General features: G+C 37.1%; 1 long non-coding RNA gene across 1 annotated transcript in view; it reads left to right on the top strand.

Annotated features, from left to right (window-relative positions):
- The window catches only part of LOC129473283 (uncharacterized), a 75,680-nt gene extending 55,011 nt beyond the window's left edge, over positions 1–20,669 (top strand). Inside the window, exon 3 of the long non-coding RNA XR_008654236.2 lies at positions 20,305–20,669. This is a non-coding gene — a long non-coding RNA (uncharacterized lncRNA). The remainder of the gene's footprint in view (positions 1–20,304) is intronic.
- Positions 20,670–23,274: the final 2,605 nt, after the last annotated feature.

The following is a 23,274-nucleotide window of genomic DNA, read 5'->3' as shown; positions in this document are numbered from 1 at the left end:
CTCATCATTTTTTATGGCTGCATAGTATTCCATGGTGTATATGTGCCACATTTTCTTAATCCAGTCTATCGTTGTTGGACATTTGGGTTGGTTCCAAGTCTTTGCTATTGTGAATAGTGCCGCAATAAACATACGTGTGCATGTGTCTTTATAGCAGCATGATTTATAGTCCTTTGGGTATATACCCAGTAATGGGATGGCTGGGTCAAATGGTATTTCTAGTTCTAGATCCCTGAGGAATCGCCACACTGACTTCCACAATGGTTGAACTAGTCTACAGTCCCACCAACAGTGTAAAAGTGTTTCTATTTCTCCACATCCTCTCCAGCACCTATTGTTTCCTGACTTTTTAATGATGGCCATTCTAACTGGTGTGAGATGGTATCTCATTGTGGTTTTGATTTGCATTTCTCTGATGGCCAGTGATGATGAGCATTTTTGCATGTGTTTTTTGGTTGCATAAATGTCCTCTTTTGAGAAGTGTCTGTTCATGTCCTTCACCCACTTTTTGATGGGGTTGTTTGTTTTTTTCTTGTAAATTTGTTTGAGTTCATTGTAGAGTCTGGATATTAGCCCTTTGTCAGATGAGTAGGTTGTGAAAATTTTCTCCTGTTTTGTAGGTTGCCTGTTCACTCTGATGGTGGTTTCTTTTGCTGTGCAGAAGCTCTTTAGTTTAATTAGATCCCATTCGTCAATTTTGGCTTTTGTTGCCATTGCTTTTGGTGTTTTAGACATGAAGTCCTTGCCCATGCCTATGTCCTGAATGGTAATACCTAGGTTTTCTTCTAGGGTTTTTATGTATTCAACATTCTTAAAGGGAAGAATTTTCAACCCAGAATTTCATATCCAGCCAAACTAAGCTTCATAAGTGAAGGAGAAATAAAATACTTCACAGACAAGCAAATGCTGAGAGATTTTGTCACCACCAGGCCTGCCCTAAAAGAGCTCCTGAAGGAAGCACTAAACATGGAAAGGAACAACCAGTACCAGCCACTGCAAAAACATGCCAAATTGTAAAGACCATCGAGGCTAGGAAGAAACTGCATCAACTAACGAGCAAAATAACCAGCTAACATCATTATGACTAGATCAAATTCACACATAACAATATTAACTTTAAATGTAAATGGACTAAATGCTCCAATTAAAAGACATAGACTGGCAAATTGGATAAAGAGTCAAGACCCATCAGGGTGCTGTATTCAGGAAACCCATCTCACCTGCAGAGACACACATAGTCTCAAAATAAAAGGATGGAGGAAGATCTACCAAGCAAATGGAAAACAAAAAAAGGCAGGGGTTGCAATCCTAGTCTCTGATAAAACAGACTTTAAACCAACAAAGATCAAAAGAGACAAAGAAGGCCATTACATAATGGTAAAGGGATCAATTCAGCAAGAAGAGCTAACTATCCTAAATATATATGCACCCAATACAGGAGCACCCAGATTCATAAAGCAAGTCCTGAGTGACCTACAAAGAGACTTAGACTCCCACACAATAATAATGGGAGACTTTAAAATAATACTTTTGTTTGATTATGATATTAGTCTTATGCTGGCCTTACAAAACCAAGTTGGGCAGTGATACCAACTTCTTTATCTTCTGAAAATATTTATGTTAGATAAGTGTTATTTCTTCCTTGAAACTTTGCCAGAATTTATGACTGAAGACATTTTACCCTGGAGTTTTCTTTTAGAAAAGATATTGGATAATTTAATTATATATAATTATACATTATTAATTATTAATTGTCTTCATATAATTATATGTAGTATATAGTATTTATTATATATATTTGGGCTTGTGGGTTGCTGAATTAAACATATATTTGTTATTAAATACACATATTGTAACTTTGTTTTTCTTGTGTCAATTTTGGTAAGTGTATTTTTTAAGAAAATTGTCAATTTTATGTAATTGTTGCATATTTTGCTGTAATATTGTATTGTTACCCCCTTTAAAGTCTATTGGTTCTGTGTCATTCCTGACATTAGTGATTTGTGTCCTTTCTCTCTTTTTCTTATACATTCCAGCTAGGACTTTTTAAATTTTATTGATTCTTTTTTCAAGAAACTAGCTATTAGATTTTTGTCTATCTGTTGTATCTTTCATCAATTTTTGTTTTTTTGCTATTTTCTTCCTTCTACATTGAGTCTTTAGACCATGGTTGAATTTAGGTCCAAGATTAAATTACGTATTTTCTGTTTGTCCCCTCTATTTTTTTTATCTTCATTTCTCCTATTCCTGCCATGTTTTAGTTTATTTGTATATCTTTTCACGTTCCATTTTTATTTATCTAATGTATTTTGGCTAAATCTCTTTTTTTGTGTGTGTTTTCTGTAGAAATTTTATTATACATACCAATCCTTTCACAGTTTATTTAGAGTTAATATTATGCCATTTCACATAAAAAGTAGAAAAATTCGGGGGCTGGGTGTAGTGGCTCACACCTGTAATCACAGCACTTTGGGAGGCCAAGACAGGAGGATCATTTGAGCCCAGAAGTTTGAGACCAGCTTGGGCAACACACAAAACCTTGCCTACAAAAGTTAAAAAGAATAATTTAAAAACAGACAAATTGCAATAATATAAATGATCCTCCACTGACCGTTATGTTGTAATTTTTGTATGTATGGCACATATATACATAAAAAAATCCCACCAGATAATAAAATACTGTTTGTTTCAACTAGTTATATGTATTTTATAGAACTTCAAAAGGAAAAATAATCTTTTTTATTTACCCAGAAATTTACCATTTCTGTTGCTATTTCTTCATTCCTAAAGATCCATGGTCCTCTCTAGTATTATTTTCATTCAGCGTGGAGAACTTTCATTAGCAATCTTATATTCAGCTCTCCTAGTGATGAATTATCTTACTTTTCCTTTATCTAAAAATGCATTTATTTTGCTTGCATTTCTGAAGAACGTTTTCACTAGGTATAGAGTTTGGGGTTGACAATTCTTTTTTTTCAGCCTGTAAAGAAGTTGTCTGCCATCAGGCCTCCATGGTTTCTGATGAGAAATCTTCATTATTTCCACCCATTCCTCTCTGTATAATGAGGCATGTATTTCTAGCTGTTTTCAATTATTTTTTCTTTATATTTGGTTTTCACCAGTTTAACTGTGATGTGTTTAGGTGTGATTTTCTTTGGGCTTGTGTATTGTTGAGCTTCTTGAATCTATACATTTATGGATTTGATTAAATGTGGAAAGCTTTCTGGCATTGTATCTTCAAACAATTTTCCTTCTCAATCTCTCCTGTCCTTCTGGTACTCCAACCACATTATTTTTGATCTTTGGAAATTTTCCTACAGGTCCCTGAGGCTCTGTTCACTTATTCTTTATTCTCCACTTTCATTCTCTGTTCTTCAGATTAGATTATTTCTATCATGCTATTTCCAAGTGTTAAATCGAGTTTAGCCTAAAGCAGCCTTCTTACAAATTTTAAGTTCAGTCTAAAGGTTTCTCTGTACGTCGTGAACTAAATGCAGTTGCATACAGACTGGAGTCTACTCTTGTGCCAATCACTGAATGTTGGCCAGTCCAAGGTGGCCAACTGTCCAAACCATGTTCAAATAAGGCAAATGCCGAGCTATAAACAATCCAGCTGCTTCTGAACCTCACTTCTGTTTTCTGTAGGTCACTTTGCTTTTTCCTATACATAAGTCTTCTTCCACTGCATGGCTATGCTGGAATCTCTGAGCCTTCTTTGGCTTAGGAGCCTGCCCAATTTGCAAATCGTTCTTTGCTCAATTAAGCTCTGTTAAACTTAATTCGGCTAAAGTTTTTCTTTTAACACAGATTTGCTGATTCTTTTCTGCATTGTTTTCATACTGCTTTCAAGTTCACCTAGCGTTTTAGTCCGTGTTCATACTGCTGATAAAGACATACTCGTGACTGGGTAATTTGTAAAGAAAAAGAGGTTTAATGGACTCAAAGTTTCGCGTGAGTGAGGAGGCCACACAATCATGGCGGAAGGCAAAAAGCATGTCTTACATGATGGCAGGGAAGAGAGAGAATGAGAGCCAGGCAAAAGGGGTTTCTCCTTATAACACCATCAGATCTTGTGAGACTTATTTACTACCATGAGAACGGTATGGGGGAAACCGCCCCCATGATTCAATTATCTCCCACTGGGTCCCTCCCACAACACGTGGGAATCATGGGAGCTACAATTCGAGATGAGATTTGGGTGGGGACACAGCCAAACCATATCACCTAGTGAGGTTTTCATTTTAAATGCAGTAATGTGCTGCATTACAATGTTTCAGTTAACAACAGAATGTATGTATGACAGTGGTCTCAAGATTATAATGGAGCTGAAAAATTTCTATCACCTAGTGATGTCGTAGCCATCGTAATGTCATAGCACAATACATTACCTTTTCTATGTTTAGATCCACAAATACATAGCATTGTGTTATAATTGCCTGCAGTATTCAGCATAGTAACATACTGTATAGGTTTGTAACATAGGAGCAATAGGATCTACCATATACTCTAGGTGTATAGTAGACTATGCCATCTAGGTTTGTGTAAGTACACTCTATGATGTTCCCACAATGATGAAATTGTCTTATGACACATTTTTCAGAATGTATCCCCATCAAGTGACACGTGACTATACTGTATATTTCACTTCCCAGCAATTTAATTTTTTTATTGTTTATTCTCTATTGAGAATTTTTGTTTTCATTCATTTGAAGAGTGTTTTTACTTACTTATAAAGCATAGTCATTAAGTGCTGCTTAAACTGTCCTAAAGTAGCTAGATCATCAGGTAACTTGATAGGTTTTTGGTTTTTTTGTCATGAGAATTGGTCTTTTTTTTGGTCTACTGAGTAATTTTGGATGGTATGGATATTGTGAATCTCTGTTGAATACAGTCTGTTAGAACATTCCTAATATACTTATTTTAGCAAGCAATCAGGCCACTTAAATTCAGACTGTAAGTTGTGTCTCATCTTCTATGAGAGGTAGTTCAAATCTCAGTTGAGTTTTTAAATTCTCGGCTTTATTGGTTTGTGTCCCTCCTGTGCATATGCAATTCAGGGGTTAGAATAAGGCTTGTGCAGACAGCTCAAATCTCTGTTTGGCTTCCAAAGTATTTGTGATCTTTATTTGGGACTGTCTCATGTATGCTTATTTCAGGAATGATGCTGATAGTTTTGTGAGGTTCATTCACAAATTAAAGGATTCCCTTCGCTTTCTCTTTTATCTGTGGGATTCTCCTTAACCTCTCAGGCTTGCAGGAGTCTTTCTTTTTGGTTTCTTTTGCCAGAGAAACAGGATTTATCTCAGAGTTTATCTGCTTCTGCAGCTGCCATTTCCTCACCATATTGCAACTGAGGTCTATCCTTGAGATCATATTGCACAAGAAAGAAGCAACATGGAAAACTCATCACTGTGCAGGTCACTTTTCCAACTTTTGACTCTCTTCTGTGGTTTGCTTGCTTTTGAGAGGTGGTTGTTTTCTTAAATGCATTTTATTCAGTTTTTAGTTGTGATTAGAATGAGGAATGGGCTACCATGATTGAACTAGAATGTTTATTAATTTTTTTTTGCCAGAAAAAATACTGATTAGGTGTCAAGGTATAGAACCTGTCTTTTAAAATTAACCAAACCAAGGCAGGCACAGCGGCTCATGCCTTTTGAGAGGCCCAGGTGGGAGGATTGCTTGATCCCGGAGTTTGAGACCAGCCTGAGCAATATAGTGAGACCCTGTCTCCACAAAAAAAATTTTTTTAATTTAAAACTTAGCTAGATATGGTGGCTTGCACCTGTAGTTCCAGCTACTCCAGAGGGTAGTAGTTGAGTATGGTAGTATGGTAGTACTGAGAAGGGAGGATCACTGGAGGTCAAGGCTTCAGTGAACCATGATCATGCCACTGTACTCTAACCTGGGTGACAGAACAAGACCCTGTCTCAAAAAAAAAAATTAACCAAACCATTGTGAGAGATGAAGTTCTGTCTTCATGAGTCAGTTAGAGAAGAGCAAAAGTGATTGTTAAATTGTGACTATTACACACACATGCACACACACACAATTTAATAAAATAGCTGCCTGTGATACTATAGATTTCACATTCCACCTATTCTGTGTACTTAGTATTATTGTCAGTGAGTAAAAGACAACACTGTGTTTTCCTCCTCCACTGGGTTATTAAAGATAAAACCAATTGTATATTTGAAGTGCTTGGTGCCATCAGAATCAAGATGTATGTAAATTAAAGTGGTATTATTTTTCTGTTGCATAACTAATTCTTAGATATTGTTAAACCTCCTTATGACTGATTCTTTGAGATGATTTACGTATAAGGCTTAGTTAAAAATCAAGTTTAAAATTAACATTGGTGACAATGTTTCTTGTTGTCAAGTTCAAATAGTAGGTCAATGACAACTTCCTTATGAAGTCGAGTTTACATAGTGATACAATATGAAAATCAAAGGATAAATTACTGTGTTTGATGCACATTTTGGATGTAGTACCATTTTCTTTTTTCCTTCAGAATAATCAAGGGCTAATGTGAATCCTGTGTTATGTATTTCTACTTTTTTGATGGTGATTAGTGACTTTTAAGGAAATGAAAGGATGAGGGCAGCAAGGCCTTTTTATGTAACACTGAAGTTAAATTGTTCTTTAAAAAAATAAAGGATGTATGGGCATATGATAAACCATAACATTTTCCATATGCTTATGATACCCTTCTGACCCTGAATTGGATCAAATTATTTAAATATGGCTCAGATAAGAAGCACATTGCAGTTCAGATGAAAGAGTATCCTAATGGACACTTTCTAAACATTTATTATTCTTGTTTGCCTCTTGAAATTGTGGGCATAGAAATAGCAAGTCTCTGAATTTATGTTATTATTTGTGAAATGATGAACTATTTAGACATTTTATTATATGACTATGAGAATTTAAAAAATACTTATCTGATTAATCTCTAATTTATTATATCACGTGACCTCAGTATTTTACAGTTTTCAAAATTGAGATATAATTGGCACTTGGTAAAATGCACAGATCTTAAATGTAAAATTCAATGAATTTTCACATAAAGTCTATACACTTTTTACATATATTACCCAGATCAAGATATAAAACATTTCTGTCATTCCTGAAATTTTTATTGTAACTTTTTCGTTTCAATAGCTCCCACCCTCCAACTAGAGTCAGTCACACCTTTGTCAGCATAGATTAGTTACCTGTTCTTCAGGTGCATATATATATATATATATGGCAGCATACAGTGTGCACTCTTTTGCATAATGTTTTCAAGATTCATGCATGTGTTGTGTTTTCATCCATGTGTTGTGTGTTATTTCATTTATATTGTTGGGGAATTGTATCAATATTCCCCAGTTTCATTGTTCATATTTCTCTTGCTGGACTTCTTTTTTTGTTTGTTTCTTTTTTGAGATGGAGTTTCGATCTTTTTTTTGCCCAGGCTGGAGTGCAATGGGCGCAATCTCAGCTCACTGCAACCTCCATCTCCCGGGTTCAAGCAATTCTCCTGCCTCAGCCTCCCAAGTAGGTGGGATTACAGGCGCCTGCCACAATGCCTGGCTAATTTTTTGTATTTTTAGAAGAGACAGGGTTTCACTATGTTGCCCAGAATGGTCTTGATCTCTTGACCTCATGATCCACCTGCCTCGGCCTCCCAAAGTGCTGGGATTACAGGCATGAGCCACCGCGCCCGGCCTTCTTGCTAGACTTCTGACTCACCTCCATTTTTGAGCTATCATGAATAAAGCCACTTAGGATATTCTGTATGTCTTTTTGTGGAGACAGTTCTTATTTTTTACATTAGATAATAAATTTATTATAAATTCATACGTATATTTGCCTATTTGGATTTCTGTTTCATGTCAACTTTTAGAATATAATTTGCTATAAAAAATGGTCCCAAAAGGTAAAAGTTACACTAAAAAATTCTAACATTATTTGAAAGATTATTCTCCCTTATTTAAAACATGGATTATCCATATTTGATTCTCTTGTGTAAACTGCAGGGAAAAATTAAACTTTATAAATCTGTAAAAAGCATATGAAAATTAAAACACTACACACATGACGTTCTCACTTTTTCCAAACAACTGATGTGACCATTTCTCCCTTCAAGGGCCAGCCACATGGCTCCCTATCCTTTCTCCACCATGCTCTTTTACTATATTATGATAAGCAGTGTATTCACCCATCTCCCCATGAGACTGTAAGCTCCCTGGAGACAAAGACCATCTGTGTCTTTTCTTTTTATCCCTAGCTTCTAGCGCTTTGCCTGGTACATGGTAAGTACACATTCTATGTTGAATGAACTGAACAACTGCCTTTTGTCTAGGGTATATATTTGCTTTGCAAAAGTTGCTTTTACTATAGAAACACAACATACACTTAGCTTTAGCTCAAGAATTTACTATTCCCTTTATGTCTTAAGCCTTTTGTTTAATACATGAGCTGACTTATCCTAGTTTCCTGTTTATGTAAAGAATGCTTCTGATGAAAATATACACTACTAGAAACTTACAAAGGGTTTCTGTTTTATTAGTTTAATAACATTGTTAAGATTTACTGATGTGTCATTGAGAAAAAACAACTTCAAGTGAGGACAACACACACACACACATCTTTAACTGTTTTTTTCTTTGAGAGTATATAGTACTTAGCACACTATATACTTGGTGCATAGAATATAAACATCACTTTGCTTATTTTTATTGTTGGCAAAAGATACAATATCTGTTTTACACAATTAAAAGACCTTGAAATTATGCATGATTTTTATTACTACTGGGATTTCCATGTTGGATCAAAGGTCATCATTCTAATCGTCTCAGACTCCCTTTTTTTTCTTCTCATTGATCATTGCAGTGCCCATCTGTCTGTGGCTCATGGTATAACCTTTTTTGATAGGGGCAGGGTGGCAGATGGACAGCAGGTGGGAGTTTTGCCCTGCCTCGTGGTTCAGATCTTGGCCCAGGCACGAACTGTCAGAGACTGTCAGTTTGTCATCTCAGCTTGTGGGCTCCAGTGCTGTGTTTGGCACCTCAGCCATGGGTCTGAATTGATGCCAAGCTGGACCAGCTATTTGTCATTGTGACTAGTTAATGTTAATGACCAACATTCAGGGTGGGAGCACCTAGTGAGTGTGTAAGATAACCTGGTAGAATTGTGCTTTCTACTGTGAGCTGGATCCCCAGGACCCGAGAGTTAGCTCATTCTCAGGATAGAAGTTACAGAATTAGAAACATGTAGGTGTCTTATAGGTATTTTCCCACTTTAAAAACAACACAGTTTCCCCAAAGTTTTCCTTTCTATACAAAATCACATGAGGACATGAGTAAAAAGTAGATGTAGATAGACAGTGGCTTGTGTTTTTGTCTAATTGTTGGACAGTTGTCATCTGGAATTCCTAAGGGTACTGCATGATTCAAACTTTGACTATTGATAACATGTTGAATGCAGTAACTATGACTGCTTCTGCCATCACATTAAAAGACAGTTCCTGAGATTGCTGGTCTTTTCAAAAGGAAAGAAGAAAGTCTTTAAAAAAATGTATTCTGAACTATCAGCACACTTTTTTTTTTTTATGTGTGCATGAATATGCTGCTTTACAAGTGACTCTTTTCATTTCAATAGAAACCAGCTTGAAGTAAACAGACCAGGCTGGGTGACGTCTCCTAATGGAGGGTAAGCCTTGGCAGTGACCATGAATAAAAGGCAATAATGAGTCAGAGTGGACGCTGAGTTCTGTGCTTTTGTCTTATTTCTTTAGTTTCTTTAGACTTACAGCTCCACGGAGATCATATTGTGCCATTCCTTAGCTGAGCTGAATCCCAACTTTGATGAATAACACAAGAGAGTTTATATAATGAATATGTGCCCACAGATCTCTAAATAAATGTCCACAATAAGTATAGAAAACTGTCCCACTCTGTCTACCAGGGCCATCAGTAACTTCTCACCCAGTTGTAGAGATCTTTAGAATACTCCATTTCTTTCCTGTCCTCTGAACTAAATCGAAATATTATGTCCTGATGGTTAATAGTATTTCTGTTCATACAATAGGTACATGATGACATTATTAGACAGTTTATTAATATGAATTGTCCACATTTGAATATTTTCTTGTATTCTGGGAGGCAGAGGTTGCTCCTTCATATTTGTAATGAATTATGCTGCTCCAAATTATATGAACAACATTGGATTGTTATACTCAAATAAATTATGTTTTCATTCACTCCAGATATTCTCTCAATTTGATTTAGATATCTGCAGTGTTGACCACCACAAGGCACTTTAAAATCTACATTATAACAGATGGCTAGACAATCATTTGCTTAAACCTTGAGTAACCCCCGTATTATAAAATAAATATACATTTTATTCCATATTCCGTCAGATATTCTTTTATCTCTTCAATTTTCTTCTTTCATAATTGAATATATTTAAAAATTGTAAAACTGTGCTTATATCCTCAGGTAAGATAGTGTGTGTATGCATTTGTCTGCTTATCTTTGTAATTATTGTTCAATTTATATATCTGACAGGTGACCAAGGTACTTGTATTTTGGAATCTTGGCATTGTATCTGTGGCTTCCTTGAGACCAAGTCATTTATTCTTTCCTTTTAAAGGAATCTTGAAATAGAAAAAAAAATCTTAATTACAGTGCTACTCAGGATGGCCTAAAGGACTGTGTTATACCCTGGCTAGCTATTAATGTACTTTAACTTGGATCTTGCTAACATGATTTCAGGTGAGGTGTGGACAGGATCTAATTAGTTATAAATCTGTAAATGCTTGAACAGAGGCTAGCTTGAAATTCTCCATCTGACTGATACTGCTGTAATACTCTAATCCCAGAAAGCTGTCTTAAATGAATTTCCATTAGCCATGGAGTTAAGGGAAAGTCATGAACTTGAGGAAATTAAGCAATGTCTGTGACTTAGCCAGTTAGATAGAAGCTTTGCTTTGCCAGTACGCTATCTGCTTCCCCCTAGTCTTGTTCTTGCTTTGGGATGGCAGTTCTTAGATTTCAACCACCATGAGCTGTTCTACAGAAATGTTTAAGCTATCTCACACTGAATGTCTCCTATAAATAGCTAATTTATTGTGTTTAATCATCCTTTAGATTATATAGTACTTATGGATTACAAAGTGTTTCGCTCCTGCTTTGTCTCTTATGATTTTTTAAACCCTCATTAGGCAAGCAAAGAAGAAACCTACATAACCAAGAAAACAAATCAAAGTTCAGCATCCAGTTATATTAATTATTGCCTTTTATTCATAGTCATTGCTATTGGATATAGAATGGCAAACAAGAAAAAAAGTCTTCACCTTCAAGAAGCTGACACTCTGATAAGGCCGGCAGTAAATAGAAAAGCAAATACTAGAACATCAGATCTAAATAAGTGCTGTGACAAAGACTAAGGCTAACGTGTCAGAAAATGAGGGACAGGGAGGTGAAGTTTTATGTAGGGTGGTCAGAGAGAGCCCATCTCTAATGTGTGTGTGTGTGTGTGTGTGTATTTACAGATTGACAGGTTGTGAATCGCACAAATCTTAAGCATGCACACACACACACTCACATTGATAGAACCTGTACTTCCGTCAATATATAAAACATTTTTTCTTTTTTTTTTTTTTTTTGAGACAGGGTCTCAGTCTGTCACCCAGGCTGGTATGCAGTTACATAATCATGGCTCACTGTAGCCTTGACCTCTCACCTCAGCCTCCTGAGTGCCACCACAGCTGGCTAATTTTTGTATTTTTTGTAGAGACAGGGTCTCCCCATGTTGTCTAGGCTGGTCTTGAACTGGGCTCAATCGATCCTCCTGCCTTAGCCTCCCACAGTGTTGGGATTACAGGCGTGCACCACTGTGCCCAGCCTATATAGAACGTTTCTATAAAATATAAAGATTATAAAATATAAAGCTTGCTCCTGCACTTTTCTCCCCCATTGCCCCCAAGGGGAACACTGTTCTGATTCTTTCTTCATAGATCACTTTTGCCTGTTCTGGAATCACACAATATGCACTCTGTTGTGGATGGATTCTTTTGCTCCTCTTAAGATTTTTGGTGTGAACCTATGTTATTGCTCTGTTGTGATCATTTCTTTTTATTGTGTTCTGTTGTCTGGATATACCAAAATTTGTTTATCCATTCACCTGCTGAAGAACATTTGGATTTTTTCCGGTGTTTGTCCATTGTAGATAAAGTTGTTAGGAACCTTTTTATACCACATTTTTTATGCATATGTACTTACATTTCTTTGGGGTAAATACCAAAGGGTAGATGGTTAACTTTAAAAGAAAGTTCCATACTGGTTACTAAAGAGGTTGTACCATTTTACTCTCCCACCAGCAATGTAGGAGACTTCTGTTTTTTCATATCCTCTTTGGCATTTGGCATCATCAGTCTGTTAAGTTTTAGCCATGTGAGTGGGTGTAGGGTGGTTTTTCATGTGGTTTTGATTTGCATTTCCATAATGACTAATGATGGTGAACACTATTTCATGTGCTTTTTGGTTATTCATATGTATTTCTTTGTGAAGTGCCTATTCAGGTCTTTTGCCCGTATTATAAATTGCATTCTTTTTATTATTGAGTTGTAGGAGTTAGAAGTCCTTTGTCAGATATATATATGTATTGTGAATATTTTCTTCTAGTTGGTAGCATTAACCACTTATTTTCCTTATGGTGTCTTTTCTTTTCTTTTCTTTTTTCTTTTTGAGACAGAGTTTCGCCCTGTCACCCAGGCTGGAGTGCAATGGCATGATCTTGGCTCACTGCCACCTCTGCCTCCCGGGCTGAAGCAGTTCTCCCACCTCAGCCTCCCGAGTAGCTGGGATTACAGGCGTGTGCCACCATGCCTGGCTAATTTTTATTTTTGTATTTTTAGTAGAGATGGGGTTTCACCACGTTGGCCAGACTGCTCTTGAACTCCTGACCTCAAGTGATTCGCCTGTCTTGGCCTCCCAAAGTGCTGGGATTACAGGCATGAGCCACTGTGCCTGGCTTTCTTATGGTGTCTTTCAAAGATCAAACGTTTTAATTTTGATGAAATCCATTTATATATTTTTTCTGTTATTTTAAATGTTTTCTTATGCTAAAATGTTTGTCTTTCCCAAGATCATAAAGATACTCTTCTATATTTTCCTTCAGAAGGCTTATAGTCTTACGTTTATGTTAAGATCTGTAATCTAGGATATAGTTTTGTATATGATCTGAGATATGGGGAACTTCCCCAAATGAATAGCCAGTTGTTTCAGTATAACTGGTTGAAAAGAGGTTTTCCTTTATCTATTGAAGTACTTTGGGGCCTTGGTTGAAAAATCAAGATTTGGGGCATCCAATTAGGATGTAGAAAGCTGAAAAAAGAATATTTCCACCCTTACAAGAACAACAAAATAGCAGAAAATTTGCAAATACATGCTGTTCTTGAACCTATGAGAGAACTGAGGTCTCAGAGAAACCAGCTAAAAGTTAAAATCCAAGGAGGGACAAGTGTCTCTCAGGAGAGATGAGGGGCTAGCCCTTGCTTACCTGGAGCAGATGCCTAGGACACTGGTAAGAAGAATTCCACTAAAATGTTCAACAAATTGATAAAGGCCAAGATTGAGCTAGTTAGAGCAACGAAAACCCCTGGGGACTGCAGACACAGGGAGATTTGCACTCCTTGGCAGGTTCTTCTTCACTGATGTGCAGGATATGCATAAAAAGGATAGGGCAAGAGTCCCCAAAAAAAGAAAAATTTCCCTCATGCAGGCCTGAGAGGGTGTTCAGGGGAGGGCATGAAGATCCACCTGTATTGCTTTCCCCTCTCTCTCCTACGGAATAAAAGCCTTAAACTTCATGGGGAAGAGCAACAAACCCTGTTGTCCTTAGGGATCTGGGGAAAACTTATTGCAGCTGAAGGGAGGTACAAAAAAATCTCTCTTCCCCTGGGATGAGTCAGGAATACATCTTAGGCCCAGACCTATAGTTGGGGGAGGAGGAGGAACCAAAGGAAAGCCCTACCTTCAAGATCCAGGACTCACTGTCTGCCCAATTAATCACTGCAACAGAGAACATCTCCTATCCCCATCACCTGGCCAACAAGTGACAAGTGGCTATACCAGGATGATCCCCAGGTTACAAATGGAAAACTAAGAACAGGGAATTAAATGGGTTGCCCAAAGTCCTGCAGCCAGTAAATGGAAAAACAGATTTGAACCCAGATAGTCTGGTGCCAAAATCCCCATAACCACCATGCAGTATTGCAGTGGCGAGAGAGTGGGGACTTGGAGGGAATGAGGTAAATCAGAAGAGTAACTCTCCTGGAACGGACAGAAGTGGCCAACAGACATGTGGCCACTTAGGAAAGAGGATGCAATTGACAAGACCAAATTTAACAGAGCTGTTGAAACAGGTGAGAAATGAAAAGTGTCGATTAGATTTAGCAATGTAGAAGATTTTGTTTAACTTTTAAGAGCAAGCTGTTTTACTATAATTGTGAAGATTCAAACCAGAATTCACTGGATTCAGAAATGAATATAGAGTGATGAAGATGAGTTAGTAAAAATAGCCCACTTTCACCACAAGTTTGGAGAGGACGAGGAGTTGGAGCATAGGTATAGAGTGACATGCAAAGAGGAGTGGTTTTTAAAGATAAAAGTGGGCCTGGCGCGGTGGCTCACTCCTGTAATCCCAGCACTTTGGGAGGCCGAGGTGAGTGGATTACCTGAGGTCAGGAGTTCAAGACTAGCCTGGCCAACATGATGAAACTCCATCTCTACTAAAAATGCAAAAATTAGCCAGGTGTGGTGATGTGCCTGAGTCCCAGCTACTGGGGAGACTGAGGTAGAAGAATCGCTTGAACCTGGGAGGCAGAGGTTGCAGTGAGTCAAGATCACACCACTGCACTCCAGCTTGGGCAACAGAGCAAGACCCCATCTCAAAAAAAAAAAAAAAAGATATCAGTGATTTGGGCTTGCTTACAAGACAGGGTGACAAAACCAGTAGAATGAGAAAGTTTGTCCTCACAAGAAAGAAGAGTAAATAGAGAACAATGTAGGTGGTAATAGTTTATAAAATAGGCATAAGGAGGTTTGCTGATCTATCTGGGATATGTTTTGTGGCAGTTTTTTGAGTGTACAAACACCCTTACTTTTTTTTAGCTTCTTATAGTATTATTTTAAGAGATATATAATTTGCTCAATTTCAGTATATTCCTTATGTGAGCTAAGTTTTTATCTATACTTAAAGACATATGTGAATTTCACATACCTCTTGTGTACATTGTTTTTGAGTGAGCTAGCCAGGAAGAAGTTGTTTCATCTTTGCTGCTGTGTGTTGATATGCATTCTGTCAGAATACAGCTTTTTGGTAATGCTGCAATAAACTGTCACTCTAATGTGGTAACATGTAATAGATACAATAACTCAATCATTCCATGTTACTTGACATAGTAAAAAAATGGCTTGAAAGACACAGCCTAAAGAACAAGGTTGAAACTCTAGTTAGTACAGGTTTTAGGCTTTCTACTGTTGTAGTCAATACTTTCGGAGCTGATACCTTTGGAGGCAAGGACTGTGAAAACTTTCATGTCTTTATCACCATTGCCTAGAATGGTGGATGCCTCAAAATGTCAAAGGTATGGGAAAAGAGGATACATTTATTTAGGTTTATTATCAATATTTTAAAGCATATGGCTATTTTAAATGATTAACCCTGTGTTTGACACATAGTAGAACCTCCAGAAGCCCTGGAATTTCAACTACCTCCATGAAGTTTCAGCTGACTTCAGAGATTTAGTTTGATGGCCAATTACTATGGGCAACCTAAAAGGCGTTGCACCTGGCAGAAGCACTGGTCACATCCTTTCCTTATGCTTCTAAACCTTGAGATGATATCATCAGGTCCAGTTCCATAGTATCCATCTTATTCTCAATATTCACTCTCTCCATTGATACGTGTGTAGTACAGTTGTTATTTTTTTAAAATGCATTAGTTTTTACTCCAAACATGAGATGGTTTTGTTTACACCAATATCTCAAATATTAACACATATTAAGGAAAAAATTAAAAGTTTACATTTGGAAATTGATTTGACATTGGGAACTTTAGGTTAACTATCACAGTGGGTCACAGGAAAGAACCTGGCCAAATTTGTCAACCATATTTGGCCTAGTTTTCTGCATATGTTTGCCAGATCCAACAGCCAGTTTATTGCTGGAGGGCACAGAAATCTGGAGGAAAGGCTTGGCACTTGTGCTGTTTAACCCATTGGGGGTTCTTACTTTTGCTGAGATTTTGCCTACAGAGATCCGATTGTACAATAGAGTATGAATGGAAGAATGGGGCGACTCTTTGCCTTCCATAAACTAGAGATTTATAGAATGCACCTGTCAAGCATTTTTGGGAACACAGTTGCAAAAAAAAAAAAAAAAAAAAAAGTGGATTAAAAATGTTGTCTGTATGGGGAAGAATACAGTTCTAGGTGCGAATGGTCAGGCAAATGAGCCAATTAACAAACATGTACTCTTTATTAAGGGTGCTCTCAACTTCCCGGAAGGTTATCACTTAAAATGGGAAGCATGAATATATATATATATATATATTTATAAAGTTAGCCTGATATGCAAAAGAATTTCAGAATTTTTGACAAATCATATAATTAGAGGTTATATATTTATAGCTGATTCAAATCCCAAAATGAATAGAGATGTCAAAGCCTTGAGCATATTGAACGTTTACACATGAATAAGCAAGATGGCAGAAACTGGTTTCAAGCAGACCTATTTTTTTTGCCTTTGTATGTTTTTGGTGGTTCTTCAACTTGCAATTTTCATATAATATTTTTTCATGGTTACATTAGCATGTAATTAGCATACGTATAATTCCATAGTGGGATATGTAAATGCTCCCCACTCCCCAAATAGGTCAAATGGCTGTGGGTTTTTATTTTGTTTAATACTATACTTCTAGACTATTTGTTATTTAGACAGTAATTGTATTTTCTTTCTTTTTAATTGTTAGTTTGAGTCATGTGGCAGCTTAAATCCCGTTTTTAAGTCAAAGACATTAATGTTTAAGGACAGGTGTTTGAGTTTCAGAATTTGGAGGAATAGAATTGAACACATTTATATTACTTTTCCCTTTCACCACACTTAGTATTTGAAGACTATAGTCACTCTTTAACTATCAAATTTTTTTTCCATTATTTTCATAAAACCTTCATACAACCAGACACCTAAATACTATCTCAAAGTCATAACTTACTTCTGGAGGTAGTCTCTCTGTAACTCTTCTCAGATCACTGGGAAATATCTGGGAACTGTTTGAGGAAAATATTTTAATGAAGTTTACCAAATTTATTTTTAATGCTGTGTGTGTGTATATATGTGTTGAGTGAAAGAGAGACGCACACTATAGAGAATGTATTTCAATGATTAAAACATGCAGAGAATAAACCAGTTGAAGTATCATTTATTTGGACATCTTATCTTTCACCTAATACAGACGTATGAGGATTATGAGTAAAGTTATACATCTTTATATATATGTGTATATATATATTTATATATGTATGTATACATATTATATCCAAAGGCCTCTGATACAGGTGTGTGCACGTATACACACACACACAGAGACACACACACACACACACGCGCGCCTTTGCATTTCTTTCTTTTTTTTTTTTTTGAGATGGATTCTCCCCCTCAGTTGCCCAGTCTGGAGTGCGGTGGTGCAATCTCAGCTCACTGCAACCTCCGCCTCCTGGGTTCAAGTGATTTTCCTGCCTCAGCAGACTGCAGGTGCCTGCCACCATGCCTGGATAATTTTTGTATTTTTAGTAGAGACGAGGTTTCACCGTGTTCGCCAGGCTGGTCTCTAACTCCTGACCTCAAGTGATCTGCCCGCCGTGGCCTCCCAAAGTGCTGAGATTATAGGCGTGAGCCACTGCGCCCAGCCTGCATTTTATTTCTGGTTAGCTCAGGTCAGTGAGTCATTACTGCTGGGTACAGATGTGAAGTGCAGATGATTTCTCTAACACTGCTTCGGGAACAAATGGGGCTAACTGTGGCTGCTCCAGAGAGGTACAGTTTTTAGGGCACTGAGATTACTGAAAAAGAAAATGACCAGTGATACATGTGTAGGTAGCTGGAGTGGGTGGCCCTCATCACTTCCATGTCGCTATATACCCTATATTTCTATCTTTCCCTTGGTAATCTGCAGATTTATTGAGACAAATATTTTCAACTAAGTAATTCTTCACATCCTAACGTGTAATGCAATTCCTACTTGTAGAGTTACTGTGTAATCTTAGTAACCATTGGAAGCATGGAAAAAATTGATTTGGAAACCCTGAAAACCCTATGATAATAAAAATCATACAGCACTGAACTTGCCTAGGTGTATTATAATTACATTTGTCTATCTCCCCCCACCCCCATACTGTGATTTCATTAAGAGCAGGGACAAATTTTAAATTTCCACATTTTAAATTTCACAGTTTGTTATGGCAGAGGTATTCAATAAAGGATAGTTGAATGAAGAAAATGAATGAAGTTTAATGAAACATCAGAATCTCTCTATTTTGTTATCTTTACCAAAATCATTATTTTTTTTTGCTTAGGTAAGTGGCAGAAATTTATATTTATATTTCTCTTTTCTTGTATTTACTGATACTGTCAAGGAACTATGATATTAGTAATGAAAAGAACGCTGGAATAATAATACCAATACCTGAGTTTAAATTTTGGTGTCAGCCTTCATTTCTTCATCTGTAAAATGGGCTAATAATATCTACCCCATATAAGTTGTTATTTCACAGTTATCTTTCTTCCTTTCTTTATTCAGGAAACTCTTAAAAATCTCCCATAATCCTAAACCGCCTAGCTAATATAGTAAGGATACAGTTTTGAAACATTTCATGATGCTTTAAAAAAAAAAAATCCCTGTAGATTGCTCTGCAGGTGCCATGCTCATGGATGGGGGATTGAGAGCCTCTATGGCTTTAGGAGTAGGGCAGGGACAGCCTAGATTCTAGAACAAATGTGCCTTGGCAGCCATCAGAGAAGTTCTTATAAAAACCCGGATTTGTTGAAAATTCTAAAGCTTATATTTAAATATTAAGAAGAAACCCCGAGGATCTGAGACAGGATCTTATGTAAAGTGAGATGCAACCACATAGGAAAGGAAGATCCTTCCAGTGGGTCAAAGTGATGCTTGGGGAGAGATTGAGGATGGGGATCAAGAACAAGGTGATTAAAAACAACACAGAACACTTCAGAAGGTTGAGGAAGGAGAGGCAGAGGGGGCCGTATCTCCCTGATCCTCTGGAACCCTGGGGGAGTGCCTTTTGAGGGTCTCCAAACCATCTTGGCACAGGTAGTAGAGTTGAAAAGTGGCCTGTTGAAGAAAAAGCCATTCTACTCACGTCTTTTCCAGGTACCTCATGTCTTAAAATTGAGCCAGATGTTCTGGAGAGACAGCTGATGAAGTGACCTTATAAGTAGGCATCAGCACACCTTGCAGGGTCCCGGTAGCTCAAAGCAAGGAAATCGGTGGCAGAGATTCCAGGGTGCCCCTCTCCAAGCTGGGGTCACAGCTGAGTCTGAGCGTCAGACAGAGCTGAGATGAGGAGTCTGGTCAGTCGGGGGAGATGGCCACAAGCAGGCATTGTTTGGTGCCTATGACAAGAGGACCATCCCAGACACTTCAGAAACAGTTACAGTGAAGTTAGAAGACAACACCCACCAGCGACCAGGCAAGATTAGCTGTGCCTTACTCAGACTTTAGCAGCCCACCCAAGAAGGGCAGTAATGAGAGCAGATGTTCTTTTGCCACCACAGCGTTACACATGCTTCCTCTGAGGAGGTGCTAGCATGCCACAAGGAGGGGGAAGAGAGAAAACAACCCGAAAGACTGAAAATCTGCCCCAAGTTGACTATTTTCCAGAGAACACGAGTGATACCAAATGAACCAGCTTAAAACGTTTGCTTTGTTTTGCATTTTTATCACCAAGGAAGAATGGAGACTTGTGAGCAACATGAAGTTAGTTATGTGACGGCAAACACCATTTTTTAAAATATTATTTTTTGCACATCTGTATTATAATGAATACATTTCCAATCAGCCACACTAGTGTGTCTCTCTTTTTAACTTATGGATGTAGAGTGTTCTCATTTGTAATGTATGTGTTTGGAGCATTTTATGGTGTACAGAATGCTTTCCCATAAGCCCTCTCATCTGTTCCTTACCATAACACAATGAGGTAATGTCAATATTATTATGCTTGTGTTTCAGGAAGTTGAAGATTTGTCCAGGAGCAGATAGCTGAAGAGAGAGAGAAAGAAGAGAGAACGGCTTACAGCTCAGGTCCTCTCTCCATGCTTAGGAACCACTACAAATGCTACTGCCTTCAGCCTCATTTTGTTTCCCCCTGGAAACCACATGTGTACTTTGTTTGCAACAGTATGGGTATGGTTATTTGTTAGTTCTTACACATTTATTTTAAAATCTAAAGAAGTAGTGCCATAAAGCTTTATCAGGATGTATTTAAAATGAAAATAGTCTCTTGTTATCTAGCATGCAACTGATTCATTCAATTTGGTTTTGTTAGTCAGAATCTTACCAGAAGTCTGCCCAGGTGATAGTTTAGTTGAGAGCATCAAAACCGACCAAAATAAAACAAAAACAACAGCCTATGGCAAACTCATTCTGATCATTTCACATCCTAGAGAAAAGTGCAGAGAAACAAAAATGAGTCAATACTTTATAAATTCAGGGTCGATATTGTATGCAATGTCGATAGTGTATGAGTTCCAAAGGATTTGTGTCACTATTACATTAGAAATGATCCATTTTTATTTGATGTATAGTAGATCTGGCCATATAATGGCCAATAAATAAATAAATAAATAAATAAAACCCCCACACCAGAATACAAAGGATAGAGGGCAAACATATTTCGTACGACAATTGCAAACCACATATGGGCTTCAATACAAAGTAATAGAGACCATCTCTTCTCTTCGGCTTTTCATTCATTTTTAGCATTAGTGAATATATGGCCTGTGCTCTTGACCTTGAGCCCTAAGAGGTGTGTGTCTTTGCCGTGCTTCCATGGCTACATTTTAGAGGAGTGAGTGTGCATTACATGTCCATAACCCAGATCTTAGATAGTAGAGGGGTGCTGTTATAATTTGTGGAGAGAGGCTATAATTTGGTGCGCAGGGATTACCTCCTTTGTATATGTTTGCCTACTGCATGCTACCATTTATTGTAAGCTTTTTATTCATGATCTTCATTCTAGTTGAATCTGTGGAGCTATTGGTCATGAGTATAGAAATAGATCTATAGGGTTTTCTTGAATGGCATTTTTCATTGCTAATGTGTTTTGTGACCAGCCAGGTTTATGGATAAACCCAGTTTTTGTGTTTCTCTGAGAGGTATGCAGCAAAGCAGTTTTTTGCTCTTTACTTAGGAATTTTAATTTTCCTTCAGGGTTCAGTGGGCCATTTAGTACCTCCATTATCTCATAACTTATTCTTACTATTTAAATGACTTTTTTTTAGGATGTTAAAATAGCATGTCGGCCCTTTTACATAACTTTTATTTTCAAAATCAGACCAAACAAACCATCAGAGTGCTGTAAATTTACACCTTATATTTGTTTGGAATTCTTTTTATATTCATATTTTTAGAGTCTTCACATGCAAGCAGAAATTTTCCATCCCCTCTCCACTGATCACCATTAAGGACAGGGCGTGAGATGGGCAAACCCATGCTTTTGTGTGCCTGTAATGGCTAGCCCTTTTGTTACACACTTTATATTGGTCATTATCTGATAGAATTCCAACAAATGAAAACATGCCCAAGTTAAAGAAATTAAATCTCCTTATCCATCACCTTAGAAAAATGACAACACAGCATGTATATAATTTAAAATGACTTGTTGGAATATTTATTGCTAGATTGGGAGAACATTTCTACTGATAAGAAGCTCCTTTGATTTATCAAAGTTTTCCATATTATTTGTTAATTAACTCCATGTCCTTAATATCCACAGCTCATTTTTCCTATGGTAATGACTCCATTGTGCAACATATAAATATAATGAAAAATATCCCTACCTGTATTAAAAATTGAGAAACCTCAATTTAATTCACACACATTGTATTTTGTAGTCAACTCAGGACGGTAGTTATATAACTTGAGTTATTATTGCTGGAGCAACAAGATAAGAGAGGCATTGAAACACTGCAAAAGAGAATGCAGTGGACCAGGGTGGTAATGTCGTCCTTGTAATGAGCGTACTCCTGCCATTGCTGTTAGATGAAGGTTTTCTTTTTCTTTTTTAAGTGTTATATAATTATATGCAATTATTTTTGTCCTTTGGTTTTCCTATTATCTTTTTCCTCCTCTTTTTGATACGAAAATGACATTAACTGGAAAATATAAACCAATAAGATTTGAGCTATTTAATATGTTAAAAGAGAATTTGCCAGGTTTCAAATTATTTCCTCATTTGGATCTAGCATGCAGCACTTACTGATATGAATTCTCTAACACATCTATTTAAAAGTATTAAAAGTATTGTGTACACATTTCAGCAAATTTTGGCAAAAGGGTGTCCTCTGATGGGGAAGTGACTGTTCCTTTCTTTTGCCATTTCCTAGTCTTAAACCCTTGTTTTTACATCAAGCTCCTTTGTTAAGGATTCAACATAAAAGTCTTTGATATTACTGAGTCTATCTCTGACTCATTATTAGCCAACACTTTGTGTCTGGCTGGCAGCTTTTCCATAAGTGGTAAGGTCAGCCTCATACAGTATTGCACAGCCTTTCCCATTCCTTTTGCGTCAGTGAGAATCAAATGATTCAACAGTGAAAAGCAAACTTTTGGACTGGAATAGCAAGATGACCCATCTCTAAACAAAGCAAACTGACTAGGATTCTCTCATGCTTAACATGCATTTACTGGTTCTTTATGAAGAGCGTTCTCTTGGTAAGAGTACTCTTTAGTATTTGTCTTTACTACAGGTAATCAGGATCTGTGATTCATGATTTCTCTCCTTAGTTAACAAGGCTATGGAATATTTCAAAGCAACTCAGGGTCAGCATGGTATAGTGGAGAAGGCGCTGAGTCAATAGATACGTGTACCATCTGGGTGCTCATTGAGAGGCCTGTTACCTTCTCTTAGTCTATAACTTCATCTGTAAAATGGAAATAATCTTATCTGCTTCACAAGGTTGATGCAAAAGTGAAAATGTA

Source organism: Symphalangus syndactylus, chromosome 23 (assembly GCF_028878055.3).
Source record: "Symphalangus syndactylus isolate Jambi chromosome 23, NHGRI_mSymSyn1-v2.1_pri, whole genome shotgun sequence".
NCBI classification, from domain to species: domain Eukaryota; kingdom Metazoa; phylum Chordata; class Mammalia; order Primates; family Hylobatidae; genus Symphalangus; species Symphalangus syndactylus.
This window is presented reverse-complemented; position numbering and strand designations above follow the sequence as displayed.